Source organism: Cebus imitator, unplaced genomic scaffold, assembly GCF_001604975.1.
Source record: "Cebus imitator isolate Cc_AM_T3 unplaced genomic scaffold, Cebus_imitator-1.0 Scaffold98, whole genome shotgun sequence".
NCBI classification, from domain to species: domain Eukaryota; kingdom Metazoa; phylum Chordata; class Mammalia; order Primates; family Cebidae; genus Cebus; species Cebus imitator.
The window spans coordinates 831,192-852,720 of NW_016107413.1; the positions used below are offsets into that span (position 1 = coordinate 831,192).

At 40.4% G+C, this 21,529-nt stretch overlaps 1 long non-coding RNA gene across 1 annotated transcript in view; it reads left to right on the forward strand.

The window, feature by feature from the left end:
- Positions 1-6,233: 6,233 nt before the first annotated feature.
- Positions 6,234-21,529, forward strand: part of LOC108309870 — a 170,036-nt gene continuing 154,740 nt past the window's right edge. The window contains exon 1 of the long non-coding RNA XR_005201527.1: positions 6,234-6,414. This is a non-coding gene — a long non-coding RNA (uncharacterized LOC108309870). The remainder of the gene's footprint in view (positions 6,415-21,529) is intronic.

Here is a 21,529-nt window from a genome sequence, read left to right on the forward strand (position 1 = left end):
GGTTTCACCGTGTTGACCAGGATGGTCTCAATCTCTTTATTTTCTTGATTCATTCTTTAGTTAACAATTTAAGAAGGAAAGCATTTTCCAACTCTTTAAAGCTATTATTCAAATTCATTAAAATACTGCATATATAAACTGAGATTACCATGTACCAACCAGATGGTATCATATCTCACATTTTGCACTGCTTTACTCTGTTATATTTGAAACACAAATAAAAATTCCAAGGGGCCGCATAGAATAACAGAATGGAAGTTCTCAAATTCTGTTTCATTCTCTTTGTGATTTCCGTGATATCATTATTTAATTTTGAGTCACAGTTTAAAAGTAAAAACATGAAATACCATAATGGTTATGTCCAAATCAAACCTTATTTTTTATAAACTTACTCATCATAAAGAATGCAAGTTACTGAATCCCTGTGTGTTGGGAGCCAACTGATTAATGAGGATTTTTCCAAATTAAGTTCCATATGTAATATTTATTAAAGGATAACAATAAAAATCTATTAATCAAAGGCACATACACATGATAACCAGTATTATTCAAAACTTAGACCAACAAAAGTTATTTATAGGGAGAAGTATTTTATCACCGACATTACTTAGGATTGTCAATGTGTGGTGATGATAAAAAAGCAGACTGACTTAGCGTCGATTTTATTGTTGTTTTTAAATTCTCTACAGACAATTTGCTGCCTATTGCCTGCAAGGGGTGGGCCCTTTCCACCACCCTTGGTACATCTCTGGTCTTGAACGATTCTCTAGCCAAGAGAATTGTTTTTAAGGTTTGTGAGCTTATGTAAGAAGAGAAAACTGGTTTCGTGTTTCCTGATTGTTTACTTAGCCGTTGAGCTTGATGACATGCCTTGGTGTTTCCAAGTGGGAGAAGGTTGGTATAGAGGCATATCCTGGTGGAGAAAGGACAAGACTGTCTCCAAAGTTCCAAGTGTGTGCCTGTGACTGAGGCCCTTGAGTTGGGTCACGGTGCCTCGGTAAGCTGTTTGAGATAATTCTAGATAATGGAGCTATATCAACAAAAGAATAAGAACAGCAAACTCTTTACCATGGATGCAGGGCTGCCTCTGTTAACACCAAAAAAAGGAAACCAGCATTCTCTGTGTAGCCTCATAAAAACATTTCTGTATTTCCTGACCCAACACCCCTTCCATGTTCTCCCATCTAAGCCTCTGGAGTCTCAAGCTCATCTGCGGAAAAGATCTTTAAATTAAAGGTGAGATCGAAATTTTAAGTGGAAGAAATTCATTCTTAAGAAAGACAATCACTCTGGTTTAATAACTAAGCAAGTTAACAAGTTTGAAATCAGTTTGATATGTGTTTGAGGTAATCCATTACGTATTTGCAAAAATGTGTCTAAGTGGAGTGTCAATAGAGTAGTAGTTTTTGGAAAAAAATAGACACTCATTTTTGTGCTTGGATAAGCTGGAATTCTTTATTGGACCATATTCTATTTGTTACAAAATGAGTCGTTGCACCTCTGTCCCTTCTCTGCTGCTTGGTGGGAACCTAGAGAGTGTTTTCCGTGTGTGTGTGTGTGTGTGTGTGTGTGTGTAAATGGGGGGCTCGTTATACTGCCCACACTGGTCTGGAAGTCCCGGCCTCAGGCAGTCCTTTGGCTTCAGCCTCTGAGTTCTGAGATTATAAGCATGGGCCACTACTTCCAGCGAAGAGTATTTGCTTAACTGGATTTTGTTCTAGTTGTTCTTTATTTCTAGGAATTGTGCTGGTCTGGCCTATGACGTTCTTTCAGATATTTCCTCCTAACATTTGAGCTTTGAGTTTATTTCCACATCATCTAAGGTTAAAAAGGAGAACAATTCAAAAAGAGAATGGGTTTTGGAGCTTTTACTAAAGATGCGTGTGCCTCTCACATACCCAAAATTTTCTCTCAAAAACTATCAAAAGCTATTGCACGGATCATGGCAACTTGTCGTTCTTTAAATGATGTGATTTCTCTTTTTTGTTTTCCAAATATTTATATTTTATTTTTTTCTTTTCAATTGTTTTGTTCCATTTCCTTTGGGAAATACAGAGAAGTTCCCTATAATTTTCTTTTGGACCGGATAATTATAAAGTCCAAAATATTGCTTTTTATGTAAACATCTCTTAAATTATTAACATACTTAAGTCTCTCATTTAAATAATGACTAGAAATTGTTGAATTTGAGCTATGTATGGATAAGACATACCACTGAGTTATGTATGCATAAGGCGTTCCTTATGTATGCATAAGACATCATTAAAATACTGGAAAATCTTTTGAGGCTATTGATTGTATTGGGCTATTAGATTGCCTTCCTTGACTATGTTTGCAGAAAACAAACAAAAAACATGCTATTTCAAAAGTGCTTTATCTTGAGGCCCGTTCATTTCTAAACATGTAGCTATTGAATGCTGTATCTTCTATGATAAAAATTGTAAAGATTTTTGTTCTCAACTTTTAGATTCAAGGGGCACATTTTCAGGTTTGTTACAAGGGTAGATTGTGTGATGCTAAGGTTTGGGATATGATTGAACCCATCACCCAGGTAATGAGCATAGTACCCAGTAGGTGATTTTTCAACATTTCCCCTATCTCTCCCCCTCCCCTCTTTTGGTCTTCAGTGTGTATTCTTCCCATCTTTATATCCATGTGTACCTGATGTTTAGCTCTCACTTGTAAATGAGAACATGCAGTGCTTGGTTTTCTGTTCCTGTGTTAATGTGTTAATTCACTTAGGATAACAGCCTCCAGCTGCATCCATGTTGCTGCAAGGGGCATTATTTCATTCTTTTTTATGGCTATGTAGTATTCCATGGAGTATACGTCTCATATTTTCTTATCCAGTCTCCCATTTATAGGCATCTAAGTTGATTCTATGTTTTTGCTATTATGAATAGTGCAGCCATGAACATACAGGTGCATTTGTCTTTTTGGTAGAATGGTGTGAATATATTTTTAAAAAGAGATACTGCACACATTTTACCATAGTCATTATTAGCTTAGAAGACACTGAACATGGTTTTTAATATTTCAGATGCTCATGACAATATATTTGCTATAATTAGGAATAATAGAAAAAAAATCCAAAGAGGACAGAGATTAAAATTTCCCATTTGCTTCACAGGCCCAACCCTGTAAGGATTTTTCAGGTTCTGGAGTGTGTGTGTGTGTTTCTGACTTTAATGGCCACTGAATTCCCCTCCTGGATTTTGTCATATTTCTCTAAGTGTTCCCAGGCTTCTGCTGAACTAGATCACATAATGCGCCCTCTAGGAATGACAGTCCTTACAAATACATAGGAGTTTATGGTGGCTGTCCACAAAATCAGACTTGAGATAGACAGGGCCAATTGGACTTGTGGAATTTTTTCACAAACCCAGGGAATGAAACAACTTCTAGGAAAAATATTACCTATATCTTATATTAATAGAACTCCAAATAAAATAATAATAAAAAACTAATGCTTGTAAAGTCCTTTATAAGTTTATATCACATATTAACAGGTTTGAAAATTTATTCTTTTTTATGGCATTCCTGTGAAGTAGCTATTATCATCCCTATTTTATCCATCTCCCATGAGACCTATTGTTATACAGTTTATGCGGTTGGCCATTTTAAAGTTCACATACTTTAAAAAATTAAAGATATTTCAAGGTATGAACTATTAAGATATATAATAAATTTCACATCCTCATTTATCTTGATTTAAGTTTTAAAACAATAAAATATCCCCTTCTCTGTCACTCATGTTATCTTCCTCTTCTGGCCATAGTTCTAATTCATCTGCTTTGCCTCAGTTGAAGCCAAGCTCTCCCAGTTCCAAGAAAAAGTAGAATCTTTTTGGATTCCATCCCAGGACTCCTTCCGTTACCCTGAGAGGTACTATTTTCTTCTCCATCATCTGGCCTCTGCTGTAGCAACACTGTATCTGCCCAGGGATGTTCTCAGAACTCACCAGCTTCTGTTGGCTGGCACTCTGCCTATTCTCAGAATGACAGCCAGCCTCCAGGAGTACAAGGTGGAGAATTCCATGAGGGATGGACTCCGCCTTGTTCCTCTTTATATTGCCAGTACTTAATAGTGCCTAGCATGCCTGGCACCTGCTAGAGCCTCAGTAAACATTTACTGAATGAACGAACAAATGAGTGAATGAGAAGTTTTTGTCTCATTTTATTGAGGGAAGAAACTAAAATAAGAGAGTTAAGTAAATTAGTCAAACTCAGGGTTGTTAGTGACTAAACCAGTACTTGAAATCAGATCTGTTCCCTCGCATTACAGTGTGTTTCCTCTGTACATGTAATGCGTGGCTCTGTCAGTCATCTTCTTTGTTCCTCATAATTGCATTCGTAGCAGACAGATTTCCTTCAGTTTCCCTGAGCTGAGTTGGCTGCCCCCCTCTGTATAATCTTTTGCCCAATTCCCCTTAGAACCTATAACTTCTCTAACAGTTGTATTGCTTTCATCATAATGCACTGTGTCCTGCACAGTCACATTTCACCTGGGAAACATGGTGTGTTGTCAGGGAAGAGGCATTTAACCTATATAACCTGTTATAATATATTCATATCCCTTGCCACATTAACAGGATAAAACTTTTGTATCTTTTGATTAATTATTTTATTATAAAATGACAACAACTAAAATTTCAAACTCTTTGGAAGGTGTAAAATGAAAAGTAAAAGTCCTAACTCCCACTACTAATTCCCATCTCATCTTTCCAGATGTGAATGCTATTAACAGCATCTTGTGTATCACCAGGAAGCTGTTGTGCAGAAACAAACATACATACATATCCTTCCAAGAAAAAACACTATTGGCATTCGTACTAAAAACGTATGTTGAATGGAGAAAACAAGCTTCAGAGTGTAGAGAAATAAGAAAGCAAATTGAAGAGGTCATAGCATTTATGCAAATTTTAAAAGGCACAGAAACAACAATATTGTATCCATGTTACATATGTATGAGAAAATATAAAAATAGATACAAAGTAAACCCATGTAACTCTCAAGAGGTGACTAAGGTGCAAGGGAGAGGGGATGAAGAACAAAAAGACTTCAAATTTATCTTGATTTTTTTTACATATGCACTCACCACACACACACACACACACTCTCTCTCTCTCTCTCTCTCTCTCTCTCTCTCTGTCTCTCTGAAATAAATATGACTAATGGTGCAGTAGTTCATGCCTTTAATGAGCACTTTGGGAAGCTGAGGTGGGTAGATCATGTAAGGCCAGGAGTTCAAGACCATCCTGACTAACATGACGAAACCCTGTCTCTACTAAAATACAAAAATTGGCCAGGTGTGGTGGTGCATGTCTGTAATCCAGCTACTCAGGAGGCTAAGACATAAAAATCACTTGAACCCAGGAGGCAGAAGTTGTAGTGAGCTGAGATTGTGCCATTGCACTCCAGCCTAGGTGGCAGGTCAAGATTCTGTCTCAAAAAAAAAAAAAAAATTATATAGATGTAAAAAACAAATTTCCCAGAGCACGGTGCACAATGCAACTTTATTTCCTTCAAAGTTTTATGTAGGACAGACTCATTAATTTATTAAACTTGTTTTGGTATTGACACCAGCCTACCACTCTCAACTCTCAAAGAAAAATTAGAAATTTTAAAAATTTTAAAATTAAAGCAATGATGACCTTAAAATTCGTGTCGGCTGAATGTGAAACTTTGAGAGAAATTTCCCTGTACATTTTGATCATAAAGTTTTTCATGGATTATCTCATTAGAGGCATTATGTTAAATATTTCTATTGACTCTCATTTTTAGGTTTTCACATTTTGCGGGAATTATCAAATACAAAAAAAAATCAATATTTGCCTGGAAATTTGGGTGGATGCACTATATTTATTGAGGTTTAATCATGTGGCAATGCCCATAAATGGAAGGATGTGATTGAAATCGCCACTGTGCAGGCATTCTCTCTCTCTCTCTCTCTCTCTCCCCCCTCACCCCCCCCTTCTCCCTCTCCCTCTGCCTCTCCACTTTTCTGGAGGAAACACTGTCCAGCATCTCCCCTCTGTATTTGTAGGCATTCTTATGTTGTTATTTAAATATGGTGATTAGAATGAATTGCATGTATTTTTAAAATAGTGTGCAATGGAAAACAAAAACAAAAGCATTCTTGAGATGTCTAAATCTCCCTGAGTTTTGGGACTGTGTTCTTACTATCAGTGTGCTCGCTCATCCAAGTTTTCCTCTAGAGGGAGCTTGCCTTCTCTGCCAGACCTCGCCTTCCTTGCCCGCAAGGATTTCAGCATATTTCTCTATTTATGTGTTTGTTTTCACCTGAGCCATCAGGAGTCTACATATCCTGTCATATGATTATGCTCAGTAGCTGTAATAGCCATGATGGAAGCTGGACATCAGCAATGAAAAGGGAAAATGGAAAAACAATTAAGTATGTTAATTTTCTTCTGGAGGTGGGGAGGGGTGTTGAAGTTCTCTTGCTATTTGCAGACAGATATGAGCTAGGTTAAAGAAGCACAGATGTGATTTAATTAAAAACATGACTGTTGTTTTTGCATTGCTTATCATTTCAAAGATTTGTATATTATTGTCACTTGGTGACTGAAGAAATAGCTTTAAATTCAAGCCCTAATAAATTATAAAACAGTACAAGTAAAAAAGACAGATTTTAAAACCTATAGCAAATAAATTCATTTTTTAAAAGAAAACTGGGTATATGTACTATTTACATGTAAATAATTCACACCACATGCAGGTACATATCCATCTGTGGATCATTTTAAATGACAGGCACCAATTTAATGGAGAATCTAGGGCTCATTAGTTCCCTGAGTAGGACTGATTCTTCATAGCTGGAATGGTGCGTACAGCTTCTAGATAATTTGTAATGAATTGAATTTTCCCTCAGCATACTTAGTGACTCTTTCTTTTGCTACTTAAAAGGATATAGACATTTAAAAAGATAAATGTTTGGAAATTCTGTTAAAATGCTGGAAGGAAATTAAGCCTTCACGTGCATGGGCTATATAGGAAAAAAAAGCATGAGAAAAGAAAAATTTATTTTGGGAAATAGAGTTGGTAAGGATTTTATTTCAAGAGTATCATATGCTTTTAGCCCATTTACAGAATTATTTGGCAAATTCTACGTGATTTATGTCACCCTATATCTTCTAGGTGCCTCTTGGCCACATATCTTGGATGACTGACTCTTTAGTTCCTCTAGTGGTAAACCACAGGAATGCTGGAGGACGTTTTTTTCTTTGGGGTTTGCACACCGAGTGGTTTGCTTTGCTTTTTACTACAGTAACATATAGATAAGTTCAGTCCAAAGAGAAATGCTGCCCTGTATACTGGGAAGCAGACAAACATAGATCTATAAATAAGTTCCTACTATGTTAAAAAATGTGTTGTACTCATTGACCCCAAACCTGAAATGGTTATTTCTGGCAACGCTGTAAAAATAGATGCTGTAGTAATTTTGGTTTCTGTCTCAGTGTTTATTGGAGTTAGTAATTATTTCAAAACCCCACCATGGCATAGATTAGATATTTAGAAAACAATCTAGTAATTTTAAATTACATTCTACCTTGAGGTAAATTCAAACTTTGCCCTATTTTCTATAAGCAGCAGCACCATATGTATTAAACTATGCCAAATATTGAAAATAATAGCTTACTACCCAGAAAATGTAGAGGAAGTCAGAAAAAGTAGAGCTAATTCAGTGGGCTGATGGTGTGATTGAATAGTTAAAAATTCAGTGTCTATTGCTCTTCAGATAATAATGAATCCAATTATATATGCTCACATTAGATAAAGATTAAGTGCTGTGGCCAAGGATGAGGAGTTTGAGGCCTGTTCATTGGTTGGTAACAGTATAAGGGACCTGTCTTTCCACATTAAAATGATTCGGATTAATAGAAAGCAAGTCTACCAGCCTAGAATAGAATAGGAATTGACCATCTCTGAAGTCAAGATATTTAAGAAAAGAAATGTATTATCTGAGCTAAGATGTCATTGGCCTTGTCTCTGAATTTCCCAAGATACCATTTCGAGCAAACAATATAGTTAGTTTGGATATATACAACATATAAGGTTAGTGCACAGCTTATAATTAGCTTAAGATAGTAACAAAAATTGCACAGTCCTTACTAGCTCTTACTTCTGAGAAAGGAGTTCCACTTTCAGTAATTTAATTGAAGAACAATTTTTCCATACCTTCTTTTATGATGTTTTCTCTGTAACAGCCTGTCTTTTCAGATTTGCGAGACCTAAAAAGAGAATCTATAATTACTGTTGGTAGAACTGTCTAATTATTAAGTGATGTGAGATTCCAACATAAGTTCCCAAAACAATGAAACACACAGAGCCAACAGAGATAAATTAATATGGATAAAGTGAAACAAAGATGAGCTATAAGACAGAACATATTGACCTTGTAGACACATTCTCTGCCTCGTGCTATGTTAAACATCCCGCTACACCACGGCTCCTTACCACAGCTCTGTAACATCAGCCACAGCATTTCACATTATTAAGAGCACATGATGCAGGGTAATATTTGGCATGAGTTTACCAAACAGTGAACATCAGAGTTTGGAGCAGGCCCAAGGGCGTGCTGCTAACGACAGTGACAGGAGGCAGACAAATTCCTAGGCAGATAGAGGCGAGTCCCGGTGAAACCTGGCATCCAAGCCAAAGACAGCCTGAAATCTGAAAATCAAGCTGCCAGTTCCAGGTAAAGTCCCCTACCAGAGTAAGGACTTCCTCAATGCTTTTTGGCCAATTGAATGGTGCTTTTTCCAGGCTTCCCATGGACCAATCAGCAGTCACTCTACTATCCCATATAAACCCCGGACTCAGCCACAGGTTGGGAGTACCTGCCTTTGGGTAGGGGCTACCCACTTCATGTCCGCTCTTTGCTGAGAGCTGTTCTGTTGCTCAGTAAAACTTTTCTCCGCTCGCTCTGGTTGTTCACATAACCTCATTCTTCTCGAATGCAAGACAAGAACCTGGGACATGCTGAACAGTGGGCAGAAAGGGACTGTGACAGTATAGCCGTCTTGCCCTCTGCCGGTGCTGGGCAGCTGCCCCACGCAACAGCAAGTTGTGGCAGGGCCAACCCAGAAGCTACGGGCTGGAGCAGGGGTGGGAGCAAACATGCCGTAACACCCTCTTTGGGGTTCTGCAGTTGCTGATGTCTCTGAAGTTTTCAGGCACCACCACCTTCCCCTCATCCAGAAGCCCGTGCCCAAGGCAGAATCAGGTCATCGCATGCAGAGCCCAGCCGAAGCCTGAGTGCGGACCCTGCTGTGAGCACAGGATCTGAACCGGTAGTGTGAGCCAAGCACAGCTTGCTGTGCCAAGTGGGCGGAGCAAGGCCACTGGGCATGAGTGAAACTTGAGCAGAGGCCCTGCCGGTCATGGAGGTCTCTTGTCGAAGTGCCTCAAAAACATCCTGTGTCAGTAGCAAGCACTCCAAAAAAGTCTTGATTTGTAGTGATTGTCAGTTTTCATGGCATGAATACTCCCTCAATCACCAAATTCAAGATATGCAAGCAAAGTGACAGAACACAGTTTGGGAAATGATAATTATTGGCTCTTGCGATTTGGTTTCAGTGCACCCCTGAAGGCTATTTCTAAGCCTTGAAGCTTTTATCTGATTAACATGCATGAAAAATTTTATAACCCTTGGCCATTTTTCCAATCTTGTGCTGACCAAGACATAGAAATTGAACCATGGAGATATGTTTTTAATACTTAGGAATATATCTTTATACATTGGAGAAAAAATTGTAGGAAAAATAGCTATACTGGACAACATGTTCTGCTGCAACTGATGGCTCTTAAAGCCACTCATTTAACACATAGCTAATATAATTATGAAGGACTGAAAACATTTTCCTTAAGGTCAGGAACAAGACAAGGATGCCTCCTTCCATTCAACATTGTGCTGGACGTTATGGCCAAAACAATTAGACAAGGAGAAGGAATAGAAGGCATTCAAATTAAAAAGGAAGAAGTATAATTATCTTTATTTGCATGTGACATGATCTTATATATAGAAAATCATATATAATCCACAAAAAACTGTTAGAGCTAATGAGTAAATTCAGCAACATTGGAGGACACAGAATCAATACTTTTTATTTTTGTACATTAGTGATTAACAATCTGAAAATAAAATTAAAAAGCAATATCATCAAAAAGAATAAAATACTTAGAGAACCAATTTAACAAAGGAAATTAAAGGGCAAAACTTGTACACAGAAAACTACAAAAAATTGCTGAAAGACCTAAACAAGTGAAAAGTCATCTTGTGTTTGTGGACTGGAAGATTTAAAATTGTTAAGATTGCAATATTATCCAACATGATCTACAGAATCAGTGCAATAGTTAGCAAACATCCTAACAACTTTTTTCTCAGTAATGGGAAAGCTGATTCTAAAATTTATTTATTAATTATTTATTATTAATTATTTATTTATTTAGGAACTTCAAGGGACCCTAAATAGTTAAACCAATCAGGAAAAATGAAAACAAAGTTGGAGGAGTCACAATTTCAGATTTCAAAACTTACCACAATGCTAAAGTAATGAAAACAATATATTACCACCATAAAAAACAGACATATATATCAACTGAATAGAATTAAAATAGTTGGGCAGGGAAACAGCCAAACTATGTCAGTGGTATCTGCACTCTTGTTGAAAATCAATCTACCATACTGTATGGAATGGTAGATTACCATATGGAAATCAATCTACCATACTGTATTAAATGGTAGATTACCATATGGAAATCAATCTACCATACCATCTGGAAATAAATCCATACTTGTATGGTAGATTGACTTTGAACAAGAGTGCCAAGACCTCCAGAAGTAAATCCATACTTGTATAGTAGATTGATTTTCAACAAGAGTGCTAAGACCACTGATATGGTTTGACTGTGTCCCCAGCCAAATTTTATCTTGAATTGCAGATCCATAATCCCCATGTGTCATGGGAGGGACCCAGTGTGAGGTAATTGAATCACGGGGCCAGGTTTTTCCTATGCTGCTCTTATGATAGTGAATAAGTCCTATGAAACCTGATGGTATATATATACATATATATGTGTATATATATATATTTCTTTTTTTTTTTAGATGGAATCTTGCTCTTTTGCCCAGGCTGGAGTGCAGTGGTGCGATCTCAGCTTACTGCAACCTCCACATCCCAGGTTCAAGTGAGTCTCCTGCCTCAGCTTCTCAAGTAGCTGGGATTATAGGTACGCACCACCAAGCCTGGCTAATTTTGTATTTTTAGTAGAGATGAGGTTTCACCATGTTGGCCAGGCTGGTCTTGAACTCCTGACCTCAGGTGATCTGCCCTCCTCAGCCTCCCAAAGTGTTGGAATTATAGGCATGAGCCACCGTGGCCAGCCTGAGATCTGATGGTTTTATAAAGGGCAGTTCCCCTGCACATACTCTCTTGCTCGCCATCATGTAAGACGTGCCTTTGCTCCTCCCTTGCCTTCTGCCATGATTGTGAGTTCTTCCCAGCCATATGGAACTGTAAGTCCACTAAACTGCTTTTTCTTCTTAAATTACCCAGTCTTTGATATTTCTTCATAGCAGTATAAGAATGGACTAATACAACCACTTACTGAAAATGGAATAATTTCCTCCATGAATGGTGCTAGGACACACTGGATAGCCTCATGCAAAACATTGAAGTCAAACTCCTTCCTCCCACCATATACAAAAATCAACTCAAAAGTGATCAGAGACCCAAAATGAAGGAGTTAAACTACATAACTCATACAGGAAAACATGAGTTTTCATTTGGCAATAAATGCTTAGATACAATACCAAAATCACAAGCAAAAACAACAAAAATAGATAAATTGAACTTCCTCAAATTTGGCTTTATATTATGATAAGGTATAAAGCTACATTCTGGAAAATGGTGCAATTTAGGGAAAAAAAACCTAGCTTGAGCTATTTTACTTAATATCTTCAGCTCTAAACTAAATAACTGCTTAATTTTTTTAGATAACCAAAGAACATTTAAATAGAAGTTAAGAAAATTGTTTTTAGGTATTTTCAGTTTGAAGAACTCACTAAATGGATTTCATTGATCTTCCCTTGAGGAAACACAGAACATTTAAAATCTTATACATTAACCAGCTAATTCAATAATTGGGTCCCTAATATATGCCAGGCTAGGTGCTTAGAATACAAAAGCGAGTACAGCTGATCTGTAGCTTTTAAGGCACTTAATCATATTCTTCTCCGAGGAGGCAGCAGGGCAAATTGGCTCAGCTGGTTAGTTCAGGAGTCTGATTATCTAGGTTAAACCTCACCTCCATTTACTAGCTGCAAAACATTGGAGAAGTTATCTTCTTCTCCTGAGTTTGAATTTCCTCATCTACAAAAAAGGTACAATCATAGAACCTCAAAAGAGTGTCCTGGCTAAAATATTTAGGATTATATTTACACTATGTGAAATATTTAGAATATATTTGTGATAGGTTTTTTGGGATATGTTAACTTAGTTAAGCCATAGTTCCAGCTATTTAACCTAGGCATTATGGAAATGGTACTTTGTAAATGTGAGTTCATCCAGAATTAGTTGACTTTAAATAAGGGAGAGCATTCTAAATAGTCTGGGTGGGTCTGATTCAATCAGTTGAAAGGCCTTAAAACCAGGGCTGAGATTTCCCTGAAGGGGGAGGCAACCGCTTGTGGACAGGAGCTTCACCCTGGGCAGGAGAGTTCCTGATGGCCTGCCCTGTGGATTTTGGATTTGTTTATCCATTCCCACAATTGTGTAAGCCTACCTTGTAATAAATCTATATCTCTATATATATCTATATATGTATCATCTCCTGCTAGTTGTGCATTCCTGGTTGAACCCTGGGTGATATAGACGTCAAAATTGTAGAGCAGTGAATGTAAAGTGCTTAGCAGTAAAAGTCAAAATAAACATTATAAAAAAAACAATAATGGAAACAATGACAATCCATGTTTTGGTATGATTGTTGGGTTTGGGAACCCTCAAGAGAAAGACTAGACGTGAAGATGCCATTTAAACCAAGGCTTATGGTAAGAAAGAAAGGAATCCAGGTTGAGACAAATGCAAGAGTAAGCAAGAGGTTTCTCTCAAGGACAGGATATAAATGGGGAAAAAAATCTTTTATAGGGCTCAGCACGATGGTTCATACCTGTAATCCCAATACTTTGGTAGGCCAAAGTGGGAAGATTGCTTGAGACCAGGATTTAGAAACCAGCCTAGGCATTACGGCGAGACCCTATCTCTAGAGAAAATAAAGGAAACTGCCAGGCATGGTAGCACTTGCCTGTAGTTCCAGATACCTGGGAGACTGAGGTGAGAGGATCACCTGACCCCAGGAGTTGGAGGCTGCAGTGAGCTATGATCATGCCACTGCACTCCAGCCTGAGTTACAGAGTGAGACCCTGTCTCTAAAAACGAACAAATGAAAAAACAACCAAAAACTCACATCTTAGTCCATTTGAGCTGCTATTACAAAATGCCATACGCTGGTTGCTTATAAACAACAAAAATTCATTTTTCACAGTTCTGGGGACTGGGAAGTCCAAGAGCAAGAAGCTGGCAGATTTAGTGTCTGGTCAGGGCCTGTTACCAGATTCCTAGATGGTGCCTTCTCCCTGTGTCCTCACACAGTGGATGGGGTAAGTCAGCTCTCCCGGCCTCTTTTATTTGGGCACCAACCCCATTCATTAGGGCTCCACCCTCATGACCTAATCACTTCCCAAAGGCACCATCTCCTAATACCATAACTTGAGGGGTTAGAATTTCAATGTATGAATTTTGAAGAAACACAAACATTCAGATCATAGCACACTATTTATAATATGAGGAACAGCTGTATAGAATCAAGATTGGAAATAGGTGGCTCAAGAGCCAAATCCTGCATGCTAGTTGTTAGTTTGGTTTGTAGAATGTTTTTTAAAAAAGCATTTAAAAGTAATTTTTAAAATGAACCTACAATTTATTAAAAATTTAAGAAATTTTTGCATAAAATACAGATATCTGGCTGTTTTTGAAAACCTGGAAGCTCTGGCCACACTGAGCCTATACTCTTCCTGGGTCATAAACCTTTGCCCTTAATCCTTTCTGTGCGATCCCCACCACTTGCTGTAGAAGACAAGACACAGCTGCCCCCTGCATTTATAGAATCTGCCTGAACCCTGTGGACCTCTATTACACCCTGCCCTGAACAATCGCCTAAAACCTGGCCTCAAACTTTCCTTAACCTCCTTTGGCTCCAAAGCTTCCATTCCTTAACTTAGGCAGACCCCTCCCATGATCACTCCCTAGACCGTTCATTCTGAAAGTTTCATTTATTTTTCCTATATTGTCTTAATAATAGCCAACTCCCTGGACTGTTATACTTCCTTTAACATTTTTGTTAATCTTACTAGCAAGTCACACAATGCTTGAATACATTTCTCTGAAACAGTCATGATGAAAGAGTATATAACTTCTAAATAGACATTAAAATAGAACTTATTTTCCCTAAACTACTTGTCACCTGGCCACTTGTACCATGCCAGCAGATGACTATGGGTCTGACTCGAGAAATAAAACTGAGGTACTCAGGCTCAGAAATGAACTCCCTTTAAACTCTCTATACCATGTCTAGTCACATGACAATAAATATAGAAATGTTTCTGATACAGCGGTTTCTATGTACAAACACACTCACAGGTACATTAAAAAAAAAATGGGATGACAACACACTTGTTTGTAGCTACTCATTCTCACTTCTCTCTGTCCAACCTTAGAGGAAAATTTTGACCTGTGTCTCCCTGGCACCTCACCGGAACCAAGACTTCTCTCTTGACTGTTTTCCTTTATTTTCCACGTCTTCCTCTAATTGGTTCCTTCCCTACAGGCTAGAAATATGTTCACATCGCTGCCACTAACAAATCTCTGTCCTTACCATTTAGACCCTTGTAGCTACCATCTTCCCCCTCCACCCCATTCGAGACCACCAGGTTCCCTGGTAAAGCAGTGAGCACTTAGTCCGTTTATTTTCGTTCCATTCACTCTTCAACCCACTGCCATTAGCCATCCTTTGTAAGCCCCATGTATGCTAGGGCAAAACTTATCTGTGCTTTCTTAGTTGCCAAAGTAATTTATTATTTTCCCATTCATCTTGCTAAATGTGGCCCCGTGTGAGGCATTGATACAATATATCCCTCCCTTCTTAAAACTCTCCTTCCCAGGCATCTAGACTGCTGCTCTCTCCCAGGTCCTCTCCATCTCTAGATGTTGTTTCTCAGTTGTCTTCCCTGGCTTCACTAAAAAATTCCTGGGGTTTTGGTGGGGAACTGATACAAGATCCTGATCCCTCACTTCAGGCTGGGGAATGTAACACAGGCAGGGAAAATCAGATGATCATTCCACGGAATGTAAATCTGGAGTGCGGACACATGGGGGCAGGTAGCAGTTGTAAGTGGGTCAGCCGATGGCAGCAGCCTAGAGGGCAAGTCACAGATTCTCCCCAGAGACCCTTCCTCTGTCCTCTCTGAGGCCTGAGTATTCAGCCATTTGTTCTGTGTCCTATGCAGCAGATTTCCAATAAGTTCTTTTTTATACGGTGCTAACAGTTATTACTTAACGTGGCAAACAAAGCCTTTTAGATCTTACTTCTGCCCACCTTGCAGGCAGCCTGATATCTCGATTCCTCTTCGCTCATTTTAATCTCCAAACTCTGGTCACGTTGACCAAGCTGTACTTCGCCAAAACGCCACCCTCCTCATCCCCGCGCCCCCCCCCCCAAAGCCTTCTTTGCTTCCTGATCCCTTTGCCTGGAATGCCCTTCCCCACCCACGCAGACACCTGCTTAGTAAACACCGGCCCATCTCTTTCTTCAAAAGAGTATCCTTGTTTTTAAAAATAAAAGTTGCAGTTTTATTGGAAAAAAGAAGGAAAACACAGAGAAGTTTAATAAAGGAATAAAGCTTACCTAAAAATCCTACCACCACTTAGAAACAAACGTAGATCGGAGTGGGGGAACTCGTATCTCTATCCTGGCTTCTCAGCAAAGCCGTGGTTGATGAGTAGTGAACTCTCCAGAGAGGCAGAAAGTGGCCCGATGGTTGAGGCTGGGAGTGGTGTTTGAGGTGGGAGAAGCTGAGGGCAGGAGGGAATGGGGAGTTAGTGTTTCATGGGTTCAGGGTTGCAGTTTGGGAAGACAGAAAAGTTCTGGAGATGGATGTTGGCGATGGTTGCACAAAAATGTAAAAGTACTTTATGCCACTGAACTTTACACTGTTATAAACTGTTAAAATGGTACAGTCTATGTAATGTCTATTTTACCACAATTTTTAAAAAGAGGAAAAAGGAGACAAGACAAATTTCAAGGGGTAGTAAACTTGGTAACATTTTTTTCTTCTTCTTTTTCTTAGAAAAGGAAGTGGCTGAAGTTCATGGTGGGAGAGATGGAAGGAACTGGTAGAAACGAGAAATTAAAAACCCAAGAGGGAATGAACTACGAATCGATTTCATTTTTTACTAGGATGCCAGGTATAAAATGTCACCTCTCCTTCAACATTCAGAATAGCTGGAGTCTCCATATTGTTATTACAATAACGTCTTTGTCCCTTCCCAGGTTCTCCCATACCATTCTCTACCTCCTAGTGATCCAACTGAGCACCCCGGGCGGGTTCCCAAACCCAGGGTTACGGGATCCTGAGCATGCGCAGAGGAGAGAAAGGGAGCTGCGCACGCAGGGCTCCGCGCCTGCAGTTGCTGTTGTGGCCACAAGGTGGCACTGGGTCTTTGGCGGCCGCTGCTCTTCCCGACCGTTGAAAGTCGGGCCGGTGGGGCTAGGTAGGAAGAGCACGCTCCTGTGAGGCTGCCGGGCGCTCCACCTAAACCCCAGCTGTAGTGCTGCCGCCACCATGGAAAGAAAAGATGTTTGGAGTTCTGCGGTCCTGCCTCTTCTTCTGGAGTCTCAACGTTGCTCACTCCTTTTAGAGCTTTCTGCCCTGTCCTGACAGCGCCCTGTCTTCCTAGGCCTGAGCTCCCGTACTCTGTAGTTCAGCGACGCGAACCTTCCAACCTTCGCGCCTCCTCAGCAAACTTTCAGAATCTCCACAGCTGGGTCCAAAGGGGCCCTCCCTGGGCTGCACGTACTCTGGCCGCCTTAGCTCTGCCCGCTGCCTCTCCAGGGCTTTTCCCTCTTGCCCCAGAGTGTGGAAAATCCTCTTTTTCTTCTCACAGAGGGCATGGTGCTTCCTTCATGGCGTGCGAACCCCACCAGTTTACCCGAAAATGGACCTGCCACCCTCCTAGAAAAAAATGGGAGGGTAGATGATCAGAAGCACGGATGGAAGGGCCAGACTTTGAAAGGAAGGACCCATCCCTCTACTGCTGAGGCAGAGGAAAGGGAGACTGGGTGAGTAGAAATAAAAATGCTTTTTGAGGGAAGGGAACTTAGAAGACCTGCGGCCAGTTTTCTTCCCTCTTTTCATTATGAGATAGATACAAATGTCATATGTAAAAATGAGAAGGAGAATATGAGGGGCAAAGCCCAGGCGTGGTGGTAAAGAGAACTGCAGACGGAGGGGCCAGGTGGCTGAGCCTTGAACAAGGGCCCGTGTGTTCTTGGAAACCAATCGTTCACTCATTTATGTTTTTGAGAGGTATTTATTGAACATCTGCTGTGTGCTGACATTATTTCAAGAGGTGAGAATACATCAGTGAACAAAATAGAAAAAAAACTCCCTGCCTTTGGGAAATATTCCAGTATTTCCCAAATACTAGAAGGAGAGGAGGACTGAAGATCAGGAGGAAGCGTGGTTAATTCGTAAGCAAAATGAAATGCGGGAAGGTGATATGCCGTGTGGAAATAGACACGTCAGCCTAGTGGATATCAGAAGTTGTGAGGGAGTTGTGACTTAGAATTTAAATAAGGTGTTCAGGGAAGCTATCATTGACCTCAAATTCTTGAAGGAAGCTGGCCACATTGCTGCAGAGGACAAGCAATCTGGCGGAGAGAACAGCCAGCCCCAAGGCGAGGAGGCAGGAGTGTGGCTGGCGTATCCATGTTGCTCACAGAGTATATGGGATGCGGCAGAAAAAAACAGAGAAAACATGAGATGGTTTGGGTGAGGCTGTGGAATCATGAGTGTGGCGGAGGGGTAACCAGGAAGAAAGTGAAGAAAGTGCTGATAGTTGTGGTTCAAGGGAGTGATTGTGTGGTCCAGGAGGGCAGATGGAACTGGGAGGTCCTGACAAGGAAGAAAGGAGGCTGACTAGGATTTGTGGGGGTGGGGGATGCTGTGTATAAACATTGGATGTATCTGTTAGAATTTAAGATGTCATTGATGGCATAGTTCAAAGTGATGACAAAGCCTCTGTGTGGCCTTGCGAGTGAATGAATGAAAATGGGCAGTGGGTGGTGCACACCCAAGTCAACCACAGCAACTGTGCTCTTCTGAATGGGGGTTCTGCTCCTATTGAGAAGTATAGGAAAGGGCTAAGCTGCACTTTCTCTCCTGTCTTACCAACAAATGCCCAGTAGAATTCAGCATTCTTCCTAAAGCAGTTAGGGATGCATGAATGCCTGCTAGCAAAGATTACAGGGCAAACAAAATTGTACCCAGGCATAATAGGAACCTTACATTCCCTACCAGTACACTGATTTCTCTTATAAGAGGTGGGTTATTTTTTTCTCCTCTAAGAGGGTGAAGCCTGTCTGTATCTCTTTAAATCTTGGTGAGAGGCAGCATGGTGGTGTTGAGGCTGAAGCCCACAGAGGTGTAGCAGAATTTGAGCAACATGGTTTGTGAGGTAGCCGTCCATTTCTCTTCTACCAACTCTTGATTTGAAAGAAGTGTTGCTGGGAGTGGCAAGATGGAGGATGAAAATCTCAACCAAGAGCTGTATGTAGTGAGACTTCAGTCTAGCTTCCTTATCTGGGAGTGGCTTCTTTACTTCCTTACTGTAAGTTCCCTTATCTTTCTCCACTATAATGCTGGCTATATAATGTTTGCTATCTTGTGAAAGAGAACTAATTATTGGAAGAAATGATGAAGTATAAAAGAATGGGACTGGGTGAAAGAGAAATGAAGAACAGTGATGTAGTGATGATTCATTCACTCATTTGTTACTACAACAAATATACATATATGTATTTGATACCTATTACATATGTATATATCAGATGTCTACTAGCAACATGGAAGTCATGTTCTAGGGATTGGAGATGCATCGTTGAACAAAAAAAAGTTCCTGCTATTTGAGACTGACTTTGAGAAGAGGCAGAAAATATATTAGGCTGCTATGCTGTAGGAGTTGAGTAGGAGGGATTTGGGGGCTGATCAAGAAAAAAGATGTGAACACAGTGGGCAGGAACATACAACATGCTTTACTGAATGGCACTTGGATGGAGTTGTGTGAAAGAGGATGTCTCTCATAGTGTGAGACCATCCAGAGGTTTAGGGCAAGGGGGCCACTGTTTAGAAGTGGAGAAGAGCAAAGCGAAAATCAAGAGAGAAGGGGATCAGAAGGGGGGCTTAGAGGATCTATATGATGTCACTCAGCAGTACAGCAGGGAATCTGGGTCACAGAGCTCAGAGGGCCACAGTGTTCAGGGCCTTAGAAGTACAAGACCCCATCTGATCAATGAGCAACCGCTGTTGGTTAAGGTGTCATAGGGCACGTAATGTAGGCAGGCTCCAAATGGCTAAAAATCTGCTTGTTTGTGCTGTTTTTTAAATAACTGGATGTGTAAAAATTTGAATTTGGCATCAGCAAGCCTTTGAGCTGACAATTCTCCTGCGGTGAGGAAATAAACAAGGGGTCAATACACAGAGCCAGTCTTTGGTTCATGAACATAACCTAGGTATTAAGGATAGGAAGGCAGGGTAGAGAGGCAAAGTAGGGCAGGAGAGGGGCTCTGCTTTTGATGCGTTGTCAAAAAAGGCCTTGGTTGTAAGAGGACATCTGAGCAGAGACGTGCATGAAGAAAGAGATAAAGTGCCCTGTGTGATACCTGGAGAAGAAAGTTTCTGGTGCTTTTGTTTTGTTCTGAGGAGCCACTACAAGGCTAATGAAATAAGAGTGGAGTAAGCCAGGTGGACTGTGGTGGGGATCAGGCTACATTCTGTAGAGCCATGCCTATGTTCTGTAAGGCCTTCATTCTGAGTGAGTGGAAAGCTGTTGGAAAGAGGAGAGACAGATTACACTCTGGTTTTAAAGGTGCTCCAGAATGCCAAAAGAACAAATGTTACCCATGGAAGGAACAGTGGTGGCTTGGACAGTGTAGATAGTGGTGAAGGTGATGAGGAGTCAAACTCTGGAAGCATTTCAGGAATACCGCTCATAGAATATGTGAGGAATTGACTGTGAGGTGGGAGAAAAAGGGAGGAGGCAAGGATAACCAAGATGTTTGGCTCACACGGTTGCCCTTAACTAGCTACATTTAAGTGATCGCGATATAGTGCGGCTATTTGTCCCTGCCCAAATCTCATATTGAATTGTAATTCCCAGTGTTGGCAGTGGGGCCTGGTAGGAGGTGCTTGGATCATGGGGGAGGATCCCTCATGAAAGGCTTGGGCCATCCCCTTGGTGGTAAGTGAACCCCTGCACTGAGTTCACAGGAGATCTGGTGGTTTACAAGTGGCACCTCTTCCCACACTCTCCCTGTCTTGCTCCTGCTGCTGCCATGTGAGATGGCTGCTTCCCTTTTACTTCCCACCATGATTGCAAGCTTCCTGGGGCTTCCCTAGGAGCAAATGACAGCATCATGCCTCCTGTACGGCATGTAGAACTGTGAGCCAACGAAAACTCTTAGAAATGACCCAGTCTCAGGTATTTCTTCATAGCAATGCAAGAATGGCCTAACACAGATAGGTAATATGGTGTCAAAAGTATGCATGTTATACATTTAGACCTCCGGGAAGGTGTCTGTGGAGGCAGAATCATGTGAACAGATGCACAGGGTGTGGGGCAGCTTTGGGAGTTGGAGGCTGACTCCACCACTTCATAGCTGTGTGGCTTTGGGCACCTTTCTTGACTTCCCACATCTGTAAAATGGAGGAGCACTAATTTGTGGAGATGTGAAGATGAAAACATTTACTTTTTTGTCTTTCTCTTACCTTAGCATATATATTTAGAAGGATGTCTTTTTATTTGAGAGCATAGAAGGAAGGAAGGCACTTTTTCAAGTGGTCGTCAGAGCCCAAAGAAGGCCTCTGAGCCAGAGTGGGATGACATAGTAGGCTGTGAAGTATCTTAGTGCAGTGCCTAGCACATGCTAAGTACCCAGTAGATGTACCTGTAGTTATGACAATTGGTGTTCAAGGAGCTTCAGAGATAGGAATGCTTATTGTCAAGAGACAGATGGAGGCACAATTTCAAGTGAGGTGAATGAGCTAATTTTGGTTTTCAAGTACCCCTAAGAAATAGATGCCTATGACTACCAGTTCTAGACCAAACAGAGTGGAGTCAGTGGGACAATTCTGTCGTGCTGTAGCTTCACAGCCTACTATGTCATTCTACTGT